General features: G+C 38.1%; 3 long non-coding RNA genes across 3 annotated transcripts; all 3 read left to right on the top strand.

Annotated features, from left to right (window-relative positions):
* Nucleotides 1-14,263: 14,263 nt before the first annotated feature.
* LOC147522566 (uncharacterized) lies at nucleotides 14,264-15,391 on the top strand. Its single transcript, XR_015195414.1, has 3 exons — nucleotides 14,264-14,641; nucleotides 14,722-14,839; nucleotides 15,011-15,391. It is a non-coding gene; the product is annotated as an uncharacterized LOC147522566 (long non-coding RNA).
* Nucleotides 15,392-15,447: 56 nt separating this feature from the next.
* Nucleotides 15,448-17,185, top strand: LOC147522565 (uncharacterized). Its single transcript, XR_015195402.1, has 3 exons — nucleotides 15,448-15,485; nucleotides 15,793-15,929; nucleotides 16,392-17,185. It is a non-coding gene; the product is annotated as an uncharacterized LOC147522565 (long non-coding RNA).
* A 3,892-nt stretch (nucleotides 17,186-21,077) lies between these two features.
* Nucleotides 21,078-22,125, top strand: LOC147522564 (uncharacterized). Its single transcript, XR_015195400.1, has 2 exons — nucleotides 21,078-21,920; nucleotides 21,995-22,125. It is a non-coding gene; the product is annotated as an uncharacterized LOC147522564 (long non-coding RNA).
* The last annotated feature ends 1,454 nt before the right edge of the window (nucleotides 22,126-23,579 follow it).

Raw genomic sequence — 23,579 nt, 5'->3', positions numbered from 1 at the left:
GAGTGTAAATACTGCGACCCCACTACTATACCCATATTCAATACTTACTACTATAATCAAGCCAACACAATTTCTACTGCAAAAACTACTTGAACAAGCCACCATCCAAACACATTTATGCACAAAGGACTGTCAACCAAACATTTTATCAAACAATTTAAAACTCTAAATATTCACCGCGAGTGACACCTTTGAACCAAATTTGAACTTCAACTAAATTCAAGGCAATGCACAACACAAGTTCAAAACGCCATCACTCCCATGCTGCTAGTGCAAACAATCGACCATTGACAATCTTACTAAACCAAAAACCAACGAAAAGTTTAATACAACACCATGCTCCATAACCTACCACTTCCCTCCAAAGGCCCTAATTCACCATACAACAAATGCAATCCATACCCACAAACCACCGTGCAAACAATCCCCTACAATCATCACCAAACAATAATCCCACGCGCAAGTTCGTAGTTCTTCAAACCCACCCAACCAAGACACAAGACAAACCATCACCCACTTTGAGTTGAATTGCTCCAATTCACACTGCCAACACCCCAAGTTCCACAAACGTAAATAACTGAAATCAAAACCCATGTATTGCAATTACCCAAATCCATCAGTAAAATAATCCAATTACATCACCGAAAATAAAATGTGAAACAATACCCAAAAGTACTTTCTATATCTCGGCGGCAGTGCCAACCGGTGGCTACCACCACAGAAAAAAATTAATTCAATTTTGGGGTAATGAGTATTAACCACCCCCCACTAGATGAGCCAATTAGGATTCCCCCCACTAGATGGGAAATTAGGGTCTCTCCTCTAAATACACACATAAAAAAAGTCAAATTAGGCTGACCGTATTTTTTTTTTGTGTATTGGTGATACAACGCTTTTTAGGCACGTTTATTGGTTTCAGTTACTTATTTTCTTAAGTCCGAGGTCCAAAGTCCAAAGTCCAACGTCCGTATTGTCGTACGTTTTAGTCAAGTTACCTTACTCACGTGGGATTGGTAGGATAGGTCGAGTAAGGGATCGTCCAAACCTTAGGGCACGGATAGGTTCACAACTGGAGTTACAACTTTAGGTGAGTAGGATTTTTAGGTTTCTTTTAGTTGGTTTTAATTAAAATAACGGTAATGCAAATAATATAAATTACTACAGCGATTATATGTAGGTAAATAAAAGTAGAGAAACAGGGAGAGAATTAATCATGCTCATGCAAGAATCATTTTTCAATAGTTTTTATTACTAAATCACTACATCTCTAGTTCGTCTCGTTTCGGAGACGACGTCGAGTATTGATCCCTAGTGCATGCCCACATCTCTAGGTCGCATTTCACTAGCATAAGGAGTTTCGATAATACCTCATCTCTGGTATATTATTTCGCTCTCTCGCACAGTTCACATCAATGGACGAATGGAGAGTCAGTTCGACACCAGAGAGAGTTTGAGATTTGACATTTTCTGTCTGGAGCATCGAGCATCAGACTCAACTTTTGCGGTCACCGGTCATTTTGGGATGGGATGTTAATTCTATGTCTAATTCCTAAGTAGTGATTCTAGAATATTAACGAGTCAATCCGATTTTTACAAGCAAAGATAACCCCTCCCCCGAGGGGATTAGCTCATCATCATAGGAGGAATAATAAAACTTCTTTGTATACATTAAGTAAATAATTGCGGGGACGAAATTAAACAAGGAAAGAAATAACTGTTATTAAGGTAAAATAACTTACTGTATTAAGCTGCTGAAACAAAATAGCAGAAGGTAAGTACTGAAGAAAGAAATTTAACGTAGCTAAAGCATTAATATGCTGAAGACCTTCTAATGAAGGCGAAGCCTTCATATATATAGGCAATACAAAAGTGACCCGTGAATATTTAAGATTTTGTTCTTTTGCTAATTGAATGGTTCGAAACCAAACTTTGTTTTCAACGGTTTTAAGTTTTTGTCCTTTTGCCATTTTAATGTTTTGTTTTTAGCTTATGTTAATTCAAACCACCAGGTTTGAATTGATACGTGTCTTCTTTCTTGACAGATGGTATCAATTTGAAACCATCAATTGCCACCTGCCTATGCTGACTCATCATGCCTTCTGGGCCCGCAGAGTGTGTCCACTTAGTGTGTCCAGTGGCGGCGCCGAAATTGGCGTTTTTACTACTTTTGTCCTTGCGCAGAGTACGTCGCCCGGGTCGCCATAGCAGCTTCACTAGCCAACGTCGGCACCTAGATTTACCCGATTTGAGCTTCGGAAATTTCCTGCCTCTTTATATGTGGGCCCTTCCTGCACTGGTTCTGTTCTTTTGGAAACTTCGGCTCTAGTCAGGCTTTTGTTGGGCTTTACGGAGATTGAGCGGGAATTCCAAATATTCCCGTATTCTTGTACTTGGCAGCTTCACTAGCCGACGTCGGCACCTAGATTTATCCGATTTGAGCTTCGGAAGTTCCGTGCTTCTTCATATGTGGGCCCGCCCCAAGACCGGGTTCTATTCTTTTGGAAACTTCTTGACTTCACGGGGTCGAGTGGGAAACTCCAAATATTCCAAGATTCCTCGTACTTTGATGCACGTTTTGTCACTATATTCATTTAAATTGCGGAAACCTGCAAAAGTACGAAAATATAATTATTACATGATTATTAAATACATAATCGACCAAAATGCTATGTCTCTCGGGGTTTAATATTACAGTTTTGGGTGCTTATCAGGGGGGGAGGGAAGACCCTAATTTCCCATCTAGTGGGGGTAATACTCGTTAACCCTTCAATTTTACTCAACAGCAGGATCGATCGAAATGCTCTTGATACCTTGTCAATAAACCCATGGGTAGAACTCACTTGGAAAATCGGTTTACCAAGTGAGGGTGCCTAAGTGCTTATATCCTAGCTCGTGCCCAAGTATCCACACAATGAGGGACTATTATTCCTAACACCTCCTCTCAAACTTTCTATGTCTCTCGACTCACATGGAGAGCCAATGCCAATAATGCTAATGCCAATTTTTGGTACTCCCCCTCCACGCCGGGCTAGAGCTATGAATTCAATTTTATTTATTTATTTATTTTATCCCAACTCATTGCTTGAATTGATCCATACCATATCAACTATATCGGCATTCAATGATAAAAACCCTAGCTATCTACTATCTATATACTAAAGTAGAGACCTCTAAAAGAGATTTTTCTCTCTCCTAGGTGGCACTCTAATATGAGAGATATCATTTTCTTTAAGCCTACAATACCACGTGGAACCTCTTTGGAGAGTTTGAGTGTTTGGTAGTTTTAGTACAAGTGCAATTTTGAGAACGGAAGTTTAAGTTGTTTCCAATTAGTAGTAGAACTCTCTCTTGTATATACTATTTTATTGCAAGTGCAATAATTTTGAGAACTGAAGTTTAAGCTGTTTTCTATTAGTGGTAGAACTAGCTCTCTCATAAACAAACGTAGTGAAAATCTTTATGTAAGTTCAAAATATGTATGCAAATATTGGTATTGCTTGATCCAAGATCTAGATTTTGACCGCTTTCGTTTGAAGAAGAAAATCGGGAACAAGTTTATTAAGATATTTGATTGTGATTACGAATGTTATCGTTACTATTCAATTGATAGAGCAGGTTTAGCTATTGCAATTTACACAATATATAGCTGAATATGGTCGTGCATACCATGTTAGATTATCTTGCAACGGTTTGATGTGTTATCTTAGTTACGATCCATTGGTTTTGTATGACCCTATTATTCAGCAAACCAAAACCTTACTCAAACTCGATTGCTTTCAGAATAACGTTGGAAAGTGCTTAGTAGAAGGGACATGCTTTGGGTTGGATACATGTACCATGAAATATAAAGTTGTATGTTGGACTATTGAGCTCTATCGTACACCCTCTCGTGGGGAAGAGTTCATTGAGGTACTAACTTTGGGTACCATGTGCGAATCATGGAGAAAAGTAACATTTTACAAGAGCCATGAATGCAACCCAGCCCCTTCTTGGTGGAACCCTATTCCAGTTCATGTCAATGGAGTCTTACATTGGAGATCTGATGATTATACCATAATCATCTCATTTGAATTTGGCTAAGAAAAAATGGTATTCAACCCGGCTCCTAAGCTATATTAAAACCGTTATATACTGAGTTCTTGATTTCACTACAACAAATATGACATATGACATCGCTAATTTTATATCACTTTCAGCGAAGTGGTATCATAAGAAAACTATGACATCACTTTTCTCAGCATGTGATGTAATAATTATCACAATTTTTTTTTAACATCATTTATTTCATAAGCTGATGTAGTAGAGTTGTATAACATCATTTTAATTAGTGATGTCGTGATAGTGATGTAGTAACAATTGTTTACGTCACTTATTATGTCAAAACTATGGCATCACTTCGCTGAAAGTGATGTAATAATTATCACAATTTTTTTTTAACATCACTTATTTCATAAGCTGATGTAGTAGAGTTGTACAACATCATTTTAATTAGTGATGTCGTGATAGTGATGTAGTAACAGTTTTTTACGTCACTCATTGTGTCACTTATAAAGTGGTGTAATATCTATGTATTCAACATCACTTTAAAGGTATTGCCACTCACCGTGTCATTAATAAAGTTATGTAATATCTATGTATTCAACATCACTTTAAAAGTGACTTTGTCAAGTTTTCGAAATCACTTATAATGTGACTTCTAGAAATGTTATTATTAATATACCTCATAATTAAGTTAATTAGTTAGAAAAGGCTAGACTATCTAAAAATTTAGGTTAAATAGAAATGAAACAAGGTGCGCACTGGTTTGCTAGACTAGCCACCCTTAAACGAAAAATAGAAAATAAAAAACAGCGACCAATACCCAAAAGGCTTAAACCCCATAAGCAAGGTCCGACCCATAAATTTATAAGACCTAATACATACGAATACGAAGAAAAAAAATTAAGAATGGAACTCGCCCTCACTTCTAAATTTTGGGGATTTTAGGGATGATCTTCAGTATTTTATTTTCCAAAACCCTAACAGTCTTTCATTGAACTGAAATCGGAGATTGATTGCTGCGTGCAAACGAGTTTGATATTAATCGATTACAACATTGAAAGGTTTTTGAGTGGTCGGAGTTATCATTTATGTCGATCTCTTATGATGTACTACTTGTAACTGTTGTAATTCAGTTCCTCCGGGCCAACCTTGCTAATCTCCGCAATAGGTAGAGTTGTTTCGATCTCTCTGTCTTTCATTTTCATTTTCAACAAACACAAGCCCAACTCTCCATTTGACTCAGTGAGTGAGTGAGTTAAGGGTGATGGGGAATTCGTTTGGATGCTCAGAATCAGGAAAGAGATTGGTATCAGTGGCTAGAGATGGAGATTTGGTGGAAGCGAAGATGCTACTGGAATTTAATCCATGTCTTGCCAAGTACTCTACATTTGGTGGTCTTAATTCCCCTCTTCATTTCGCCGCTACAAGAGGGCACACTGAGGTATTATTTATTTATTATCATTGCCTTGGTAGTTAGATTGTAGTTTTTGAACTCCCATTGATTTGTTATTTTTTTTTGTGATTAGATTGTAGCATTGTTACTTGAGAATGGGGCAGATGTGAATTCGAGGAATTACTGTGGGCAGGTAGGATTTAGGCTATTTTTAATTGTAGTATTCTTGAGTTAAATTAGACGCATTGTTATTGAAATAGTGTATTTGTTTTTCATAGACTGCGTTGATGCATGCGTGCTGGCATGGACACTGGGAAGTTGTGCAGACTCTTCTACTGTTCAAAAGCAATGTAAATGCAGTCTTTAGTTTATGTAGAACTTTGATATTTGTGATATCCTATGCATTGAGGCATTTCCATTTTTGGTAAATCTAATGATTTTTAATATATGTCAAGTTACTCGAGCAGATTATCTCAGTGGAAGAACTGCTCTTCATTTTGCAGCTGTAAATGGCCACGTTAGATGCATAAGACTTGTCGTGGTAGACTTCGTGCCAAGTGAACATTATGAGGTTACGAGTGCTCATACCAACAATGGTGATAGAGGCAATGGGTCTGTTTTAAAGAACAAATTTGGTTAATGGTATTGTACTTTGCTTTTCATTTTGTGGCCTTATTTTCTGATAGATGATTCATATACTACAATGAATTTGAGTGGGCTTTTCATTTTATAGATATAGATATATATTATGATTGTTGTTTAGCACTGGTTGTAGGATTTCTTTTCAGTGGTATTAGTTTATTTTCTTGTAGTAGTTTTCCTTACCCCTAAAAAATTTTGTTTAATATATTTGTTGCAGTGCACTGTTTAAGTTTGTAAATAAAGCACCGGATGGTGGTATCACCACCAACTCTTCACATGGCCACATTGAATGGTTACTTCGACTGTGTACAATTACTACTCGACATTCAGGCAAACGTCTCGGCAGTGACATTTCACTATGGCACGTCTACCGATTTGATAGGTAGAGTTCTGTTCAGGATATGTTGCTGTCCTTTTACTTATGACGTTTTTTTAATATATATATCTGAGAAGACAACTTAAACTATTACCGGAATTGGAACTTTCCGAGGAAATGGTAAACAGTGCTGCAGCCTCATTTCGTGTTAAAATCAATTACATGCTCCGTATGGCACATGATATCACCATTGGAAAAGACTTCAGGCTATTCTTTAAGGTATGTGATTAAACTTACTTTAGAGCATGTACTGTTAAACTCTGATGGTGTTAAAAAAGCATCACTTGCTGATATTGGATATTTGGATCAAATGATATATATATATCCAATTATATTCTCTGATTTTTGGTGGTTCAAAATGGCACGATAGATTTATTAAAGCAGACCATGTAATATTTTTTCAATTTCACTTGAAAAAAAATGTATATGTATATTACTCTTAACCAACTTCATGCGGCTAAAAGGTCACATTTTTCTGTCATAGGAAAGAGGTGCAGCTAAAGTATGAGCTTGTGCAAAGGAGAGCACTTATGTTAAACGGAACTCTTTTGGGAGGGAGAAACATTAGACTTTCCTGTGGGTGTAGCCCTCCAAACAAACAGGTTCACTATTGCTTTGCTTGTTTATAATCATTCTTCCCGTTTATCAATGTATGTGAATGTATATTAATCTGACCAATTTACATGATACGTCAGATGGGTGGACACAACCACAACCATACCCAAACCAGTGGAATGGTGCTGGGTATTATGGATACAACCAAGCTAGGTTACAAATCCTATGGATATACCCCTCCCGCTCAAGATCCTAACATGTATGCTTATGGTGGAGCCTATCCTGGATATGGAAATTATCCACAACAACAGGTGTATTTTCATGTGTCTCTCTTGTAGAGTAGTTTCATTAATAATTGAACTTAGAAAGATACTTCTATAGATCCCAAGTAAATTGTTAATTAAAGCGTATTATAACTTGAGATATACATTACTGAGCATATTCTATATTGATTTGGTATCAGGGATACATGAGATGACATTCAACATTCAAGTTTGATACCAAGTGTGGCTATTGGGATTCTTTGAAGAGGTTTCTTTTGTAATAATTATGATGTTGGGATGGATTATTTGAAGTGGATTCTTTTGTAATAATTGTTATGTTGGGATGGATTATTTGAAGAGGCTTCTTTTGTAATAATCGTCTGTCAGGTAAAGTCGTTCCTTTTGTAGTGGGTTAATGCTGCCATTGGAAAAGAGTTTGGTTCACCTGAAGCACTAGTGCAATTTACATGCTATTGGAGTTTGGTGCATCTGAAGCACTGGTGCAGTTTACATGCTATTGGTGTTACTACCCAAATCATTAACAACTATTTAAATGTTTTTTTTTGGGCAGACACAAGTTTTAGATTACTCTGCTAGTGATGCAGGGAAATGGACGACAACGTTTTTATTTTAACTCAACCTCCAACCAGCTTTTGGCACAGGGCTGGACCTGATCTTGAACATAAGTAATTGTCTTCTGTAGACCTTCCTTTGTCATCAAGGCACTATATTATGTGGATGTTCCGTCTGTTTATTTTCCTTTTATAAAATTTGCATTGATTTTCTAGTACAATGTTTCATACTGCATAAAAAAGAAAACAGAGTGATTTGTTAGGTTGTGATATGTTCTTGGATTAAATTGATTGCATCAAGCCAGGCTGTGATAAGTCCTTGGATGGGTGATTGTGGTTCTCTTTGGCTCATTTCGATACTGCAGATTAGATTTTGTTGGTATATGTTGGCTCGTTACAATTTTTTGTATATAGTGTAATATTTGTAATTGGAGATGATATTTGTGTGATGAATGTGATTTTAAGATACATTTCATCTTTATTTGATGATAAATTACCAGGAAAATGGTATTATATTGGGATGATATTGGCAATTTTTTTTTTATTATTATTTATTTATTTTTGATAAATGGGACATCACTTTTAAAGTGATTTATAGAGTTATTTCACATCACTTTACAAGTAAATTGGAATCTGAATGAAACGTCACTTTCTAAGTGATGTTAAACGTTATAACATCACTTGTGGACATCGATTAAAAAGTGATGCAAAGTTATAACATCACTTGTGGACATCAATTAAAAAGTGATGTGGAAAACCCTGACTTTTCACGTCGCCACCATTCACATCATTCTCAAAAGTGATGTCTTATACTTTTGACATCACTTTTTAAGTGATGGGAAATGCCATTTATGTTGTAGTGTTTGCTCATCTCATCAGCCGCTACATTACTGATTCCTTGATTTAATTTTCTCATCTTATCAGCAAATACAAGCTTTTGATATGTTGTATACCAATACGTTATTTTGTATAACCTCTCGAGAATTTCTCGAATCAATATATAAAACTCTCGGGAGAACTTCATACAAAACTACCTATCGAACTTTGTGAACCAACTTTTCTTTCTAGCTTTAATCGGGTTGTGTGTCGTATCCTCTTCACAGGTAAATAATCTTATTCTCTTCTCTGTTGTACATGCACTATTCTCTTCTATTCTCTGTTGTAGATCATGTTCGAGTAAGTTATTGGTAACAGCTCAAGCTGTAACACCCTTTCCGTTCGTATATGTAATTCCTTAGTTTTTCCTGGATGTAGAGGATGGCTATAGTTTCATAGTTATACAAATTCACTCTTCCATGTCCCTACTCTATACATGTCATCACAAGGTTATACTTTTATATATAGTTGCCACTAGGGATCTACTGCAAGACTGCTAACTTTTAAGAGGTAATGTTCTTGAAATCAATTTGATAGAAGAAATGGTTTGTTGTGAAGATCCAAGATTTTGAGAAAAGTGACTTGGGACAACGGTGCTCAAGAGGTTAAGATGATGAAACTGATTGACCGCCCAAACATTGTGAACAATCATGATTTGTGGGTAGTCATGCAATATATGGAAGCAGGTTCAGTTCATCATATATTTAAGACTGCTTATCCAGACGGGTTTTGAGATGAGGCGGTTATTTCTGAGATTTTGTATGAAGCACTAAAGGGTTTTGTAAGTACCCTCCGTTCTACATTCATATCACTACAACACACGTGTCCACACACCAGGTCGTAGTTTACCAGCTCGTACCAAGCCATCAGGATGTAACAACGACCCAGACTCAGGTCGTCCTAAATATCAGATACAACAATATATGGAAGCAAATGATCTACCGCGTTCTTGAAGCTCAGTCAACGCACCAATCAAGGAGACATTTACTTTGTAACATCAGGAGTAATGACGAATCATCAAGATAGCACAAAATATGGATCTACACTTAACAATGGCCTGGAGGAAATAAGGAAGGTCAACTCAAACATCTATAAGTAGAGAGAGATGAACTATGTAAGGCTTGATTCAAGTTTGACCCAAGGAACTTGATACATAGGCAACTCTTATCCCAAGAAAGAGTGCAACCATTCCCTATCAACTACAACATCAGGTCGTAGACCCAAAATATAACACCTCTACATTGGCGCCGTCTGCTGGTTCATTTTCTTGAGAAAAACACACACACTATTTTCTCAAGCCCACGAAGCTGGTCAAAAAACCACCATGGAAGCATAGCTTCAAGCTCTAGTAGATCAAGTCAAGTTCCTCCACGAGTCATTCACCACGTTCCAGCAAGAGAACCAAGCTATACGCGAGCAAACCACTTCCAACACCAACAACGTGACTCCATATGCCATCGACAACAATGCGGTCACAGCCCTCACAACAACCACTAATCAACGCCTCGATGACCTTACCCAACGACTGGACAAAATAGGCGAAAAAGCAAGTGCAGCCCAGATCGTTCAGAAGATGCTCCAGTCATATAAGGCGTCACCATTCACCACAGAAGTCAGGGACAAGCAGCCTCCCACTGACTTCATCCAACCAAAATTCCCATTGTATGACGGTAGCTAATGTCCAAGCCAGCACATAGCTCGCTTCAGCCAGATCCTTGCTCTTTACAGCGCTCCAGGCTATGACTACCTAAAGTGCAAACTTTTTCCAGCCAGCTTGAAGGACAGAGCATTAGACTGGTTCTACATGCTCACTCCTGATTCAATCAACAATTTTGACAAGCTAGTTGAGACGTTTGCAGCAGAGTTCATCCACAACAGCCTGAAACAAGCCGACCTAGACTCGCTGTTCCAACTGGATCAAGCACACGGCGAGACTATCTGTGCTTTCCTAGGACGTTTCAAGAAGGAACTCCTATCAATGGAGCCAGGCCTCAAGGACAGCTTCGCAACTTCTGCATTCACCAACGCACTCCTAGACGACTCCGATCTAGCAGGGTCTCTCATGCGCAACAAGCCAGAATGTCTAGACGACCTGTACCACAAAGTCGACAAGTACATGAAGTACGAAGAGTGGATAGCCCAGCGCAAAGGCAAAGAAGTCCTCGCAGTAAACGACAAGCAGGGACCCAAAGAAAGCAATCAGTACTCAGGCAACAACAACAAGGGCAACAACTCCCACAAGCCTTCATACACTAAAAGAGAATTCTCCAACTTTTCCAGGACGCCAAGCAATATCTTGAGGAAGATATATACATCACCTTACTTCAAGCCAAACATCAACAAGGTGATAGCAATACCAGGACGTCCATACTGCCATTTCCACAAACTTCACCACCATGACACCGATGAATGTTGGAGTCTCAAACACTACTAAGACTTAGTCGAAGAGGAAAAGCTGAAAGAGTTCCTGCCAGAAAGCAACCTCAGGCATAAGCTGAATGCCAACCGCAATAGAAGCAAAAGCCGGAGCCATGAACGACCTGCTCGTAGAAGAAGTAGAAACAGAACAGCCCGACGATCTAAATCTCCAGGTCGGTCGAGGCACAATAGGAGACAGCACTCTTCCGATCACAATAAGGAAAAGGTAATCCACATGATTACAGACACCTACAACAACAAAACCTCATGTCACGAAAAGTGCAGGCGTGTAGGAACGCTGCAAGAAATCTACCACCTCTCCCACAAAGCTGAAGTAATCACTCCTACCAGCTCCCAATAAACGACCTCCATATTATTTACTGAGGAAGATCTTGACAAGGTGTGCCTACCCCACAATGATGCCCTGGTAGTGCACGTCAAGATCAATGAATGGATAGTTAAACGGGTCCTAATCGATCCAGGCAACTCCTACAATACACTCTTCTACCACACTTACAAGGATATGCACCTACCAGACTTGGTGATGATAGAATAAAATGCACCACTCCACGGGTTCAATGGAGACCGCACAGATTTCATTGGAGACGTCATCCACCAGTGTGATTGATGTCAAGTCATCCTACACTGCCATCTTAGGATGCAGGTGGATTTACAAGATCCAAGCAGTTCCATCAACCTTACACCAAGTCCTGTGGTTCCCCAAACCTCGAGGCATCATGGAGCTTAGAAGCAACTAACTAGAAGCTCACCAATGCAATCAAGTCAACACAACAACCACAGCCAAAACTCAGGTCGTCCAAACAAAAGAAATCCCAAAGCCGCAAGATCCTCAAGCTTCCAGCCCTCCAACATCAGCAACAGACAAGCTCAAGGAGAAACAAGCACAAATCGAACCATGAGAAAAAGTCAATTTGGGCACAAATGAAGACCTAAAATTTGTTCATGTAGGGGCTAATTTAGACCCCAAGCTTAAGGAGCAACTTGTCAAATTTCTATCTCTCAATAAAGATGTTTTTGCTTGGTCGTATATCGATATGCCAGGAATTGGCCATCAGGTCGCTTGCCACAAATTAAATGTAGATCTAACTGTAAAGCCTATCAAACAACGACCTAGGAAACTAGCACCCAAATTTCAAAAAGCCATCAACGAAGAGATAGAAAAGCTCAAAAATGTTGGATTCATCAGAGAAGTCAAGTACCCGACCTGGCTAGCTAACCCTGTAGCCATTCCTAAGAAAAATGGCCAGGTACGACTCTGCATAGACTTCACCAACGTCAACAAGCATTGCCCAAAGGACAGCTTCCCCCTACCAAGGATTGAGATACTGGTACGATATATCAAACTTGTCGACATGAACTTCTATCATTTATGGACGCATATAGTGGATACAATCAAATACCACTTGCAAAAGAAGACCAAGAGAAGACGTCCTTCATAACCGAACAAGGAACGTTCTGCTACAACGTCCTACCATTCGGCTTAAAGAACGCCGGTGCGACCTACTAAAGACTTGTCACGAAGATGTTCAAAGACTTACTAGGCGACACCATGGAAGTCTACATAAACGACATGGTAGTCAAAAGTGAAAAGGCTGGCGATCACATTTCTCACCATCAAGAAGCCTTTGAAATATTAAGCCAAAATAGGATGAAGCTCAACCCAGCAAAGTGTGTATTTGGGGTAGCCTCAGGAAAATTCCTAGGATACCTCGTCTCACAAAGACGCATTGAAGCAAACCCAGAGCAAATATGAGCTCTCCTTGAAATGCCAGAACCAATTTCCAAGCAACAAATTCACAAGCTATCTGGCATGGTTTTAGCCCTCAACAGATTCATCTCATATGCATCTAACAAATGCAGACTGTTCCTGCAAATACTCAAGAAAGACGCAACATTCACATAGATAGACGAATCCCACAAAGCTTTCAACAACCTGAAGGCTTACCTATCAACTCCGCCCGTCCTGTCCAAACCAAATGAAGGAGAAACACTGGGGCTTTACCTTGCAACCACCAACTTTGCCATCAGGTCGGTCCTCTTTCGTGAAAGCGAGGGAATCGAAAAACCAGTCTATTTCACCAGCAAGACATTGGCAGATTCAGAAAAGCATTACTCTCCAATTGAGAAAACAATGCTATCTTTGTTATACTCTGCTCGCAAGTTTCGACCTTACTTCCAGGCTCATAGCATCAATGTCATAACAGACGTACCCATCAAGCAGGTTTTGAGTTCTAACAACAAAACAGCCCGCATAACCAAATGGGCTGAAGAACTCGGAGAGCATCACATCGACTTTGTTCTCAGAACATCTCACAAATGTCAGGTCCTTCCTGACTTCCCCATAGAAGATGTCAACTGGGAACCCGAGCCCATTACTTCACTCCATCAACCAACCACCCCAGACACATGGCACCTCTACGTAGATGGAGTGTGCAACAACAGTAGTAGTGGACTGGGGCATGTGTTAACTTCACCAGAAGGAACCTGATTTACACAAATTCTTGTCGTTTAGAACCTGCAAATCAATAAATATAATTTTCAAACATGCAACAATGAAAAAGAATATTGGCAAGTTAGAGTCGAACCACACCTTGAAATGGAGAAATTAGAGCGAAAAGAGTTAATAAACCAATTACTAACTAGGTACGTGAAATTTAAAACAATTTTTGAATTTTGATTTTATCAACCTAATTTAATCTAAGAATGAAAATTTGCTTCTATTTTATCAACTAATTAAACTAAATTTGTCCGGTTTTCAAGAATTCAATTAATGAGAAATCCTAATGGTGAATGACTTCACCCCTATTTTTAAAGAATGGAGTATTTCATATATTTCCAAACATTTATTCTCCTTTCTACTTTATAAATTTCATCAAATAAACTCCAACGCTAATTGCTAGTTTAATGGATGATTTTTAATAAATGCATTTTATGGACGCTAGTCACATTTTTTTAAAAGAATAAATCCTCAAATTCTTCAAGCATTATAAGAAGCTATCTAAGCATGACAAATCAACTCAAACAAATTAAAGTAGTATAAGTCATCAAGGATAGGCAACTAAAACATTATTGAACAAGCTTTAATCTTATATATAAAGCGGATACCAGATTTTCCAATTAGTTCCCGTATTCCCGGTTTTATGCCAAAGTTTTAAATAGAAAGGGTACCGGAAAGTTAGACAGCCACTTTTTTTTTTCTCTTCACACAAAGGGTAAATTGGTCATTAGATATTCTCATACTCGAAAAAAAAGAAAAAACTCATCGCAAACAACGCACCGTTTCGAACTCTCTCTGCTTTCGCAATTAAAAGGTAAAAAAAATGAGAAAAATATATGTTATTCTTCTCTATTCCTGCGATTCTCCTCAACCATCTCTAAATTTCCTTGCCATTTACTGATTATTTTTGTTTATCTTCTACTCTCTCACAGTCTCCAATTTCATATTCCTCTTGCAGTTTGGACGCATTGCCTAGCCATGGAAGAGGTTAGATTACTTTTGTATATGATTGTTTTCCCGTGTGATATTATCATGATTCAAAAAAATATAAACTTCATTGTGCACAGGCTTAATCCAAAAACGTGGTGGGCAACCAATGGTGTATTGAATATCATAAATCATAATCACTTCTTCCAAGTAACAAATTATCATGTTACTCTCTGCTTCTCCTTTACCTTTATCTTGGTAAACACTTATGTCTGTATATCTCTTCTTTCTTAATTTTCTTTCTTTCGCTCATTTGACTGAATCATTACGTATTCACAAATTAAAAAAAAAAGTTACTTTTCTGTAATAAACGAAAACCTGCGTTCTATTTCGTCTCTCATCCTCCAAAACTCGATTGTCATTTCGCAGGCAATGGCAGAAAAAGTTTTCTTCTTCTGTTTTTTTTCCCAAACATCTTCTTGCATCTGAACCGGAAGCGGCGAGTTTTTTTTTTCCGGTAGGTAGTGGCAATGTCCAGTTGTTTATTACCACAAGCGTGATCGTGATTCCGTTCCGGATGTCCCAGATGCAGTGCCTGTTCATAGGGATTCAGTTTCGGAGTTCAAGTGTTGATGTGTAGCGAAATCGGAATAGACTCAAATTCGGGATTCTTGGGGTGGGATGGCAATATATCCGATCGATAGGTGGGATAAGAATAGGATGGATAGATTCGTCCCTTTTCACTTCCATTCTGTATTTCACTGCTCTGATTTTTTTTCTTTCTTTTCGGTTTTATTTTTTACTTCTTTTCCCACCTTAAGTATTCGCTAATATCGCTACTCAGTATATGTTACTGAGGCTTACTTTGTGGTTGCACGCTTCATTTTCAGTATCATACTCAAAGGTTAGTTTAGTTTTTAAGGGATTGTTTCAATTTAAATAATGCTACAATTTCTTTGAAAGACATTCAATGAGCACAATGTCCATACGATATCTTTGCAATTTGTTGGGACTAGATTATGAAGCTAAGAAGAATTAAATCAAGTCTTATATATAAAACCGATACTTGCTTCTTAACTTGATTGCAATCAAGTGTTATATATCAAGTCTTACTGTTCTATTCTAATATATTGGTTGCAATTAGTTTTTTGGTATTAGTTTTGTCGTGCTTGGAATTCGTTCTCATAAAGGTTTGGCTTTCTTATTAACAGAGTACCAGAGAACGAGAAATAAGCAAAAATAGACGTCGATAATGAATGATGCATGATGCTCAACAAGAACAGAATCGTAGGGGATAATCACTATTAAAGAAGAACCTATCAATACATTGCCGATGATCAAGTACAAAGTACAAATTTTCTCACCTTATCAATACTTAGTTTAACTTATTGGTTTTTTTCATTTCCTAAACAAATTCAAGGGTATACTGCCCATGCGAAGACTGAATCAGTAGATGATTAAGAAAGAAAAATGAGTAAAGTAGTGACTACTTAAATTCAATTCAATATTGAATTTGATCGATTCCACCTACCATATGCTGATATGCTAATGTATAGGTGTAATAGGTACTAAAACTTTTGTGTAGCAGTTTTGGTCAGCTTTAGAGAATATGCTTAAAAGTTAAGAGCGTTGTGGTACATATTCTTCAGCATGCCTTTCCTTTTTTCCTATATTTCCACACGCCCTCTTGACAAAGTTTGGGGCAATGTATTCGATGCATATTGGGCATGTATGTTTTTCTTCTTTTGGTTGTCTAAACGAAGCTAACATTGGTCCTTGAGCATTGCCTTATACTGACTTTTTTCAAAAGGTTTGCAGACAGTGAAAGAAAAGTTCATTAGTTGTCTGAAGCGATCAATCATTGGCGACTACTTCAGCTTCAGTTTTCAATCCAGCATTAACTTCAAATAACCACCCGAAAGAAGCATCGCATGTCGCAAGCTTGGATCTCATGCCCTCATTGGTCTTCCCTTTACTTATGAAACTCGATTCATTGAAACAGGTGAAGTCAAATCTAAACCAGAGATAATTTTGGTTGTGGGTCATCGAGCAAACATGCCCCTGTTGCGCTTGGTGCTGCAGGGGTCAAGGCGGTTGTGGAGGAGTCTTATGCAAGGATATTCTTTAGGAATTCAGTTGCGATGAGTGTTCTACTACTGGAATCAGAGGGGAGGTTGTGTGATGAGTGTTCTATTGGTGATGTTGTTACTGTTGAGCTTGCGGAGAACCTTCTGATTAATCATACTACTGGAAAGGAATATAAGTTGAAGCCCATCGGAGATCACGTGGTCTATTATTGATGCTGGTGGGATTTTCGCTTATGCTAGGAAGACTGGGATGATTTCTTCTGCAGCACCTTCTTAAGGTTTTACTAAAGCCTACTGTCTTTGGTTTCTATGGATGTTTACTAATGAGCATGAAAAATATTGGGTTCTATTAGTTGCTCATTTTGGTGATGTTCTTTGTTGCTCTTTTTAAGCTTTTGTTTATAGACTCCAAGGGTCATGCTTTTTGTAATACTAAGTGTCTTTCATTTTAAAATACAATTTGTTTGTGTTTTTGTATTTTTGGAGTAGATGCATAATAAATGCATTGGTTTGTATTTGTTCTGCCTATGCATTTTTTGGATTATAATTTCTTTATCTATGTATGTTCTGCATGTGCATGTATTGTTTCTTCACATTCTTGCCTCTTCTTCTAGATACTTAGGCTACATATATAAATTATTTCAAGTTTGGGGGATGCACTTCTTAGTCTGTTACTGTTCTGTTGAATATATCAAATATATTGCCTTAAGTTTATCAACATTCTTTAATGGTGGAGCAACAAATATACAGATTTTCATTCGATAATATAGAGTAGTTGGAGGTAAAAATAACTCAACTAAGGAGTTCACGTTGGAAATGGAAAACTCAGTTAGGTGAAGTAGTGAATATGTCAATCATTAGGTGAAGTGTCATCCTGTTTCTTTTGTGATTCTCTTTGTAATCTTTAACCTGAGTGAAGTTGCTTAACTATGCTTTTTGGAATAGAAGTCAAAGGGAGCTTAGGATCTCTCCCCATGATGAGTGCAATTCCCTTTCCCTACCGGCCTACTGCCTTACCATACAAAAATCAGATTATGTCCGAGTTGGTGGAGTTTTGGAAGCCTTTGTCAAAGAACTCGTCAAATTGATCCCCGCAAGAATCAGATGTCTGCTTTAGACAATATTATTTATGAAAAAACCATGCATAATCTTTAGAAAACAAAAACATTCTTATTTGTGCTCAACTTCTGCACTTCTTTGCTGAATGCAACTTTGTTCGTGCTCTATGGTTTGGGCTAAACATGTTACTCAGGTTTATCCGTGTCTTGCATTCTCTAAGGACAAAGTACTGATACCCCATTTCTAGATATTTTATTTGCTTCTACATGTGGTATATATGGCTATAACGAAATAAATATAGGTTCCAGGAAACCTCCTAATTCTATATCTTATCAACTTGAGTCAGAAAGTTACACATTAGTTAATTCATCGTAAAACTACATCGCTTCCAAACTTTATACTCTTGTTGTATCCTCGGATTTCACCACCGCTAGCCGCTTAATTCAACTGGATTGCTCTTCTATTGGCAATTCGGGACTTGTGGCGTGGAGCTCTCGGATATGCTTTTGGACGATTATAGCGGGTTTTAATTAACTTTGGCATAGAGGATCGATCTTGATTCTTTGCTTTGGTTCTTCGTGACAAGATCTCAACAAATTAAATCGCAGGATGTTACTCTTGAACAAGAGTCACAAAGATATGATTCATCGTGTTAGTAGTCGTTGTTCATGGGAGACCCAATCGATATATTTTAAGATAAAAGAGCTTATTCAAATCCAACTTCTCGCATGCACTGGATATAGCTTGATAGTAAATTGTGTCATTTACGTATTAGCAAAACTTCCGTAATCCAACAGGCAAATGATTCAAAATGGTGGAGGAATCCAAGTTTAGATCGTATAAGTTCACATGAATCTGTTCTTAATGGAAATGGCCCATGCTTCCTCGTTTAAGCTTTGTATGAAAGTGCTTAATGTACATTAACGACAAACTTCGTCATTCTGCAACATAATATTACAATGCAAGCACGTCCACACTTTTATTACACCCGTTTAGTTGCTATCAATGGGAACTATAACTCCAAGAACTTTGCCTGCACGCCCATCACTTTGGGTGAGCTTATCCAAGAAATAGAAACTGTAATACTTTACCATGGCTAGGTAAAGGCCATCAATTCAGCCAATTTAAGGCCCAATTAAGAGGGAAGTTTCTTGGAAACTAACGAATGAACCATCTAAAGCGATATCATTTTCAGTTGAGAATAGATTGTCTCACTGGCTCACTGCTATCAAAAATATTTGCTTTGTAAACTGGTCTAATCCATCAATTCCCATTAACTTGACTGAAAAATAAGTCTACAAGTAGCCGAAAAAAGAAGAAACAAAGAAGACATCATAGAAATCGGGTATAACTGTTTTCGGCTTCTTCGACTAATCAAACATCCGCGAAAAGAGGTCCGACCGCCATGAATGCATCCACAACCTAGAAGGAAGAACAAAAATAAGATAATAAGATGCATGACAAACGTTGTTTCACATGATTAAGGAAATTAGTACTACAACAAATAATTAGACGGCTACAACACTAAACTTCCTTCCTACTTTAACTACCCATCTCTACTTGCACGAAATGAGGGCCTAATCATTTTGATAATCCAATAGAATGTAACGGTGGTCGTCTATGTCTATATGAAAGAATTCGTAATTCCGCGGGTTACATAACCTAACGAAAAAAACAAAACAAAACATACTCATTGTGCATTTATCTATAGGAACCGAGTTATCGATCGTATTACTACACGTTGATTGACCGAAGTTATGGACTTTTGAATGAATACCGTAAACGGGTCCGTGCGTTGCACATTCAATTCCAGGTTTTAGGCCAAAGTTTTAAATCCAAAGGGTACCGGAAAATCGGACAGCCATTTTTTTTTCTCTTCGCGGAAAGGGTAAATCGGTAATTTATAGCATTTTAGGGCTATAAAACTCAATAACGTCTTCAGAAAACAAACAGAGACACAATTTCGCGGTTCGTTCGTCTTCTCCGTTCATGATATTCCCAATTAAAACCCGTTCCGCGAAGAGCGACCAACGAATCATGCTATTGAGAGTGGCTACTTTTTCCCTCTCCATTTTTCTTTTTCTCTCCATTTTTCTTTTTCTGTAGATCTATTCTTCTGCACAGGAGACTTCCAACCGGTAAGATCACGATTCTGAATGTTTTCAGGCCTTTTTGTAGAAAACACGTTCAATTCTCTGATTTTCATTTGCAGGTAATCACATAACAACTTTTGCTTCTTCTTCAAAACATTATTAGCGATCAGAAAAATTCTGAAACCAGTCGATTATTCAGGTGGCATTCTTTGCTTCGTTATAAATGCAAGTAAGTAAATAAAACTCTTTGATACAATTCTCTGTTTCCAATTTGTAGGAAACAACACAAAATTCTTTGCACCGTTTCAACACCGTTTCCAGATTTTACAAAGAAAAGTAAATCATCCTCTAATCCCTAACTACTTCTCCCTCTAATTAGTCTCAGCCCCTGATACTCTCCATTACCTCTACAACCGCGAATGGAAGAGGTAAGGTTCCTATTTCCTAATTTCACTTTTACTTTCGGTTTGAATTTAATCTTAATTAAACAGGTTTATTGTGCGTTGCCTTCCTCTATTTTATTTTCATGCGTGATTTGAACCATTAATGCCGAAAGAACTTCATCTGTATCCATTGCAAAAAATGAGTTACAATTTCATGTGTTCTAATTCTTCATGCATCCTGTTTCGGCAATAAACTGCTTCAACACAACGAGAGCAATGGTGACGAACGCACTAAGAAACAGAGGATTTTGATGTTGGGGGAGATGAAACTGAACCAAATAATGGCTGCCTACGTACCCAAGATATGTTCTCTAGGGATCAAGTTTCCACGTAGTTCCTTATGAAAAATAATGTGGTATTTATATAGGTAGAGTAGAGAGTCCTTGTAGCTCAAGTAATCTTGTGTCTTGAGTAATTGTGATAGAGTATATCTGTCAGCTGATAACTATCTCTTTGATAAGGAATGAATCTGGACATAAATCAACGTATATTAGTGGCAAGCCATGTGGCTAAGGTTGACTTTAGACACATGAGTTAACGGGCCTGTACATTGACCCATGATAACGCGAATTGGGCTTTAGCCCTGTTGATTAAACGAATAAAGTAGAGACCCCTACTAATGGACGTTTGCCACGTAGGTGGGGGTCGAAACACCGCCCCCTCTTTGTCAAGCGAACAAAGTTCACATGGCAAAGAAGAGAAGATAAAACACGGAAAATGCGAAATAATAAAAATGTCGTGTGAACGTAAACGATAAGAAAATGGACAATCGGAAAAAATTCGGGAATTAGCGGAAACGAAATAATGTCAAATAAATGTAGACGGGACGCAATGACGTAGTTAAAGAAAAGATGGCCGAAAATGTACAGAAAAAATAAAAGATGCACATAAATAAAATAGCAAAAGAAATTGAGTGGCGAAAATGTACCGAACGCGTTACGTGATAACGCGAAATTTGAATTCGATGAAGCGTGCTAACGGAATAGCGATACTCGGATTATACCGTTGAAAATTAAACTCAGGGGCAGTTTAGTAAGAATATGAAGAAAAAAGAAAAAATACGAGTTGGAATCGAAAGTGAATACTTGGGCGACTAAAACTGTATTTCACCCCGAACTAGATAAGAATCCATGTGAGATAAGAATCGACCCCGTAAAACTTATCGACGAAATATTATAAAAAATGTATCCGTAGATCAAACTAGATCTAATAGTAAAAACGTACTAGCAGCCGAGACAAAGCTTGCTGTTTTCACAAGAGCAAATCAGTAAAGAAACAAGGTTGGGTTACGAAGTCTTGAGAGGGCTTCAAGTTCGCAAGTAAAAAAGTCAGGTGCGTTATCTTTCCGGAATATATGCTGTATCTTCTTCTTTCATGATGTCTGCTGTCTTGAGTACCCAGTTGTCGAAACAGAAACGATTCGGCACCAAAGCGTAATACATAACCCTCAGAAACCGGTAAAACGATTTCGCCATAGCCAAACAAACATACAACAGTAATCTTCATTACGGCATGTAGTGATTCAACACGTCCATCGTCCATCCCTTTTTCGGTGGAAGACCATGTCATCTTTGCCCATGGAAGACCTATGCTGGGCTTGTAAGGCGCCCGCAGAATAGTCATCCGTCAGCGCAGCTTGGATTCCGAGGAGATCGTGGTAAGCACCCTTTGCGCGTTATGCTTTTTTTTTTTTTTTTGCATGGGCGCTGAACTGTGTAACTCCTTCCTTAGGATGTCTGCTATATGGAACATGTGGTGGCGACACAAAAAGGAAGATGGTTTGGTGTTGTGCGCGAGTGCGCGACTTTGGCATGAGCTGCTGAAGAAGAGAGACGATGATGGCGCTGTAAACAAACTAATATGAAAAAACATGCTATGGTGCAACGCCTCCTAAGGACGTGCATGGTACCCGCACTTAATAACCTGGTCCGGTGTATTATGAAAAAACATGCTATGGTGCAACGCCTCCTAAGGACGGGCATGGTACCCGCACTTAATAACCTGGTCCGGTGTATTATGAGGAGTGAATACCAAACAAGATACGGTGAAACGCCCTCCAAGGAAGGGCACCGTACCTGTGTCCCAATGAGCTGGCCTAGATCGTCCTCGTGGACTCAGTGAACCCGGTTTTTGAGCTTTCTGACCCGTTTTTTGACCTATCTGACACGGTTTTATCTGCTTTTTTCCAGGTAGAAACTACCGCACTATACGGGCGAAAAAAAACACTCGAGGTAAAAAAAACGGCGGTATTATGAGTAAATTATATTCATAAAGAGTCGATGGAGAAAAGTTTAGCACAGAAAGACGTCAATTAATGTCGTAGAAGAATTAAAGAAGCTGACAGAAGTTTCGTTGAGAAAGAGCGGCACAATGCCTTAGAAAAAGAATGACTGCGGAAAATAGTTAACCGAAAGCGCTAAGCGAAGCGAATGTATATTTCGATAGCGGAAAATAGTTAACCGAAAACGGAAAATAAAAGAACTGGATTGTAAAGGAAAGAATGATAGAGAATGTCGGGTGACTATTCAAAACCAATGGCTAAAGAAAAAGTGTCGATTCACCGTGGATGAACTCGAAAAATACTTTAAGCGGTGCCAATGATTATTGACAGCATGAAACAGGTATGTTAGTATTTTTTTATAAGTTGTCGTAAAATTTTGGTTAAGTCTGAAAGACTGACGAAAAAATTTGTATTTTTGTCGCAGGTTGAAATGGCGGAATTACGAGCAAAATATAGTTACAAAGAGTCGATGGAGAAAAGTTTCGCGTAGAAAGATGTCAAGTAATGTCGTAGAAGAAATTAAATAATGAAGCTGTCGGAAAGTTTAACTCGGAAAGGTGTACTCAGAAAGATCGGCACAAGGCCTTAGAAAAAATAAGGAAGATGAAGAAAGGTTTTGCTCAGGGTGATCGCGCCGCAATGCCGTAGAAGAAATAAAGAAGTCGGAGAAAATTTTCGCTCATAAAAATTGATGAAAAATGTCTCTCAGAAATATCGGCCCAATGCCTTAGAAGCCGACGGAAAGTTTCGTTGAGAAAAAGCGGCGCAATGCCTTAGAAAAAATAATGAATGCGGAAGATAATTAACCAAAAGTGCTAAGCGAAGCGAATGCAGATTTCGAAGAAGAAAATAAAGATTTAATTGAGCGACCGTAAGATAATTGACAGAGACAATTGATTAGGTAATTGTGTGAATGTAATACTATAGAGCTAAAACTTCTTTTGATGAAAAATAAATAAAAATAAAGTATGCATTTGATATTTGAATGTTGTTGTTGTTGTGATAGATAACATACCTGTGGAAAACTGACAATGT

This window comes from Coptis chinensis, chromosome 1 (genome assembly GCF_015680905.1).
Source record: "Coptis chinensis isolate HL-2020 chromosome 1, ASM1568090v1, whole genome shotgun sequence".
Lineage (NCBI taxonomy): Eukaryota > Viridiplantae > Streptophyta > Magnoliopsida > Ranunculales > Ranunculaceae > Coptis > Coptis chinensis.
Note: the sequence above shows the minus strand (reverse complement) of the source record. Positions and strands in the feature narration are given on the sequence as shown.